The sequence below is a fragment of the Adiantum capillus-veneris genome, chromosome 28 (genome assembly GCF_014529385.1).
Source record: "Adiantum capillus-veneris isolate H3 chromosome 28, ASM1452938v2, whole genome shotgun sequence".
NCBI classification, from domain to species: Eukaryota; Viridiplantae; Streptophyta; class Polypodiopsida; order Polypodiales; family Pteridaceae; genus Adiantum; species Adiantum capillus-veneris.
Window position 1 is genome coordinate 26,503,666 of NC_140958.1, and position 4,619 is coordinate 26,508,284.

Below are 4,619 nucleotides of genomic sequence, written 5' to 3' on the forward strand. Positions count from 1 at the left end.
CCCATGAGAGATGATGCGAAACCAAGTAGAGAGAGACAATAACATATAACAAAACATTTGCCAGGAAGATAAAAGAAGAGATTGAAAAACTAAAGGAAGCTTAATTCGTTTACAAAATTGAACACACAGATTGGGTGTCTCCAATTGTGGTAGTACCCAAGAAGAATGGAAAATTATGAGTGTGTGTTAATTTCAAAAAGGTGAATGCAGCTACCATTAGAGACAACTTTCCTCTTTCGATAATTGAGCATGTTTTAGAATGAGTCGCAAGAAAAGAAGCTTACAGCTTCTTAGACAGCTTTTCGGGATACAATCAACTTTTGGTTGACCCAAAAGATCGGCATAAAACTGCTTTTGTAACAGAATGGGGTATATTTGCCTATCGGGTTATGCCGTTTGGGTTAACTAATGCTCCAGCTATGTTTCAAAGGTTAATGAGACATGCTTTCAAAGAATATCTTAGGAAATTCTTAGAAGTATATATGGATGATCTATGCGTACATTCATCAATCCAGGTTGATCGTTTTGAACACCTCAAAAAGGTATTCAAAAAATGTAGACTTTATAGGATTTGCTTAAATCCTGAAAAGTGCACATTCATGGGTAGACAAGGAAAATTTCTTGGACATATAGTGTCTAGGTGCAAGAGTGAAGGTAGAAGCGGAACAGAATCAGTTAGCCAGAGATAGGCAACAAAAAGAAATGGAGGAGTTAGGTGATCTACTCACCAAATTATCTGATGCTTGCAAAGCAAAAGACGAACAGCTGAGAGAAGTTACGAATGAACCTTTTACAACATCTCTGTCAGCTCAAAAAATTCAGGTGCAATTAGATGTCACCAATGCTTTTCTGCAGTATTCTGAAGAGAGGATCAATGATCAGGAAATTTATTACGACAAATCAGAGAAAATCCAGTTGTGGCCTTGATCAAAGGAACTGCCAAAGTGTACAAGGCACTAGAGAAGAAAAACAAGGACCTTGAATTGGAATTAAAGCTAGAACAATCACAGCACAGGGACATGGCACTGATGCGGGTACAGAGACAGGAGGATCTTCTAAAGGAGATAGCACAACTAAAGCGAATTAATCAACTCCTCAGAGATGGGATTCCAGACACACAGGAAGTGGCAGACACTTCAGAGCCGCCCAAAATAGACATACCCTCGGTCTCATTTGCTGAGTTTGAGACACAGTCCACAGCAGAGCCGAGTGGTGATGAAGATTTTTTTATTAATATCACGGATGAAGACACAATGCCAATGGTCCAACTGTCAAAAGCTAAAGAAGAGACACTAAAGGAGAAGATCACCCTAGAGGTGGATGAGCAGTGGAAAGCCGCAATGGATTGCGAGTTGAGAGTTTTACACTCTGTCAACGTCACTCAACTCACTCCCAATCAGATCAATGCTCAATGGCATCAACAATCCTTGCCATACCCTCTCATCAAAGTGGAACTATTACAGGTGAAAGAAAGGCTGTACAAAGATATGCAAGAAGATGGCGTAGATAAAGACCACCCAAAGTGGAGGTTAAGATGGCTGAACAAGAATTTGAGATACCTGATTTTGTTCACAAGAGCACCTGCGGCCCTTCAAAGAGATCTAACCTTTTGTCCTGTACCCAGAGTAAGGACATGGCAAGCGCATGAAGCACTGCAAAAGAAGAGGCCAACTTGGCTTAATTTCCCCAGGTTGCCAACTCCAGAAAGAGGCCAAGCGATAGAGGAATACATGGTGAAAACCCTAACGGGCACCATGTCTTTCTTCAAGAGTCTACCAGATCTCTCCTGTGCCATGTTATATAAAATTTGCAGGATGTTGCTCACATGTATACAAGTTTTTAATGAGCCTGAGCAAACAAGAGGCCCATGGCTATCATTCTTGGAAGGAAATAAAGGCTTATGCTATGATATGAGTGGGAAACCTTCAGAAGAAGTCCTTTACGGATTCTATGCCAGATGTATGTTCTTGCCATCGAATAATATGATGGCCTTTGAAGAAGCTTTCTACACTGGATTATTCACCTGACGAACGAAGATATTTGCGTCGGTGATCAACAACCTAACATCCAGGTTTGTAGGCTACTGAGCGGTGGAGTTGAAGAATAGAGTAACAATGCAATTTCTGTAAGTGCCTGACAAAGAAAGAAGAATCAGATACCAGAAGGCACTGGACGCGCTTAAAGATCGCCTCGCCAGCCGTCAGCCCGAAGACTATTTCAACCCATAAAGCTGTGTCAAGGGACGACACACGCGAGGAGAGAGGAAATGTTAGCAGCAAGCTAACACGGACACCATTTTTTGGAGTTCTCTTTGTAAAACATTTATTACTTTGATAAATCGAGAATATTGTAACTCCTATTTTCTCATATGAACTTTGTAATTAATGAGCTTGGGCTACAAGCTTCCAGATTGTATCAGCCAGTCATCACCCAGCTTTGGTAGAACTCCAGATTATTAGTTTTGACCGCCCAAAAACCTTGGCTAAGGTATAAAAGCCAATTTTTGTAAGTTTTTTATAATTTTTTGGATAAGAAATACACAGCGTGAGCTAACGGCGCTCACTTCTCTCCTTCTCGCGCTTCCTACTCCCTCTCCGGTTGTCACATTGAGATTGCGTTTGTTGCATTCAAACCGCATGTAAGAGCTCTACACATTGATGTAAGCCATTCACAATATTTTGTAGCTTTTGGCGTCGCTGATCCGCGGCCTAATTTCATCATAACTAGGAATTTACACTTTTAAATCAAAAACTAAGCATAGGCGGGGTATTGGGGCATCATTGCTAAGCATTTAAATGCATTCTGGGTCGAAAACGACTAGCTCAAAAATCCACTGCTGTTAATAATCGCGATTTTGGAACTTGACCTACAGTGGGGTTTGAGACCATAAGCATGTGTGCTTAGGTCTTATAAACTTGTCCTAGAAGTTTCGTTACATTTGGATGTCATTAGATGCTGTAACGGATGTGATTTGCTTGCCGATGAGCGATTGGCTTTTAGTGATTTCAGTCACTTGAGTGTAGCTTGAGTTAGATGCGAGTTGTTAGTTGTTTTTCGAGAGATTGACAATCTCTTGTAGCCTCTATGCACTAGTCAAGTCAGCTTCGTCCCATGGTTTGACAAATTAATTGTGGTTCTCGTTAATACTGCAATAAGATAGGATGGTGAGGTTAGACATGCGTCCCTCAACCTTCGATGATAACTAATTACTTTGACCAAATTCATGCAGGAACTTGTTGTTCAAAGGATCAATTTTAAGCTTTTTAGGTGCTCGTGTATCTTCATGCAAATTTTGACTTTGTTGTGCTTTTACTAGTGCATCTAATGGTAATGCAAGAACATCTGATTGCACCAAAAATGATGAGCCAAATGCACTTACATCAAGATTCGCATTTTTAGCTTGCTTTGTGTGCTGCTTTGCAGATGCTATGTCCTTGTTGGCTGGTTTTCTTGGACAATCCTTTGGAAAATGTCCATCTTTTCTTCCACAATCTGAGCAATACACCATAACTAGTGGTATTTGGTTTATTCGTCCATCCCTAGCTCTTTTTGAGAAGTTTATGCCTTGGTGTTTGCCAAGATGTCAGCATCTTCTTTCAGAACACTGAGCATCAACTGCTTCATCTTGACCTTTGTACTGTCTTTGGCTCCATTCTTTGATTAGACTTGCTTCTATTGGCTGATATGTTGGATCTTCCAATTCTGATTCTTGACTATAAATTCGACCATTGTAATCCATGTCTAACGATCCTAATTGCATATGCATCAACTGGATGGTTTGTTGGCTTGTGCAGATACCTGGATAAACACTTGGGTTGATTTTTTGCACTTCATCTTTGAGCTTGCAATACCTAGCTTTCTTGAAATTTGTGAACATCTGAGAGTTCTCGGGGCCTAGCTTTACTATGATCAATGGGATCATGGCTCGTGTGTTGCATTTACTGCTTATAAAATATCTATGGTCTTCCAAATCTGTATATAGTACTTTATCTCCACTGCTGTCATATAGTTGTAAAATCTGCTATGTTGCACTTGTGTCTATGTTGCCACTGCTATTGTTGGCTAGCTCTGATGTCCATGAACTCTCGGCTCAACTTGAGTACATGCTGGCTCGATCTATAAAAATTGTCTCGTAGCAGATTTTGATGTTGCATCAACAATTTTATCTTACTAAGGTTTGACAAGACTACTTTTGCCAAAGCAATTTTGGCAATTGATTGCTCTTCAAACTCACAAAAGTTGATTAACTCTAGCTTGAATGCTTCAAACTCGACTGCAGTCTTTGCAACGATGAAAATATGTGCTCGTAATAGTATAATCTGCAATCGCATGTGAGTGTTGTCCCTAGTCGTCCAATTTTGAGCCCGATTTGCAATGCAATTCCTTGCACTTGCCGATTTCTGGCTTCACAATCACTTCTCGATTCGGGCGTTCTTTGATTGAATTGTGGGAACATTGTGCAAAAATGGGCTAGAACAGTGATGTTCTTGGTCAAAACAATTAGGTCACGGTTCCCAATAATATTTTCTTGGTTCTAGACTTTGGCGAGACTTACGACTCAAATTTTTGCCAACTTTTATGAGAGTCTGCTAATCTCAGGCACGATTCGCAATTTCGAC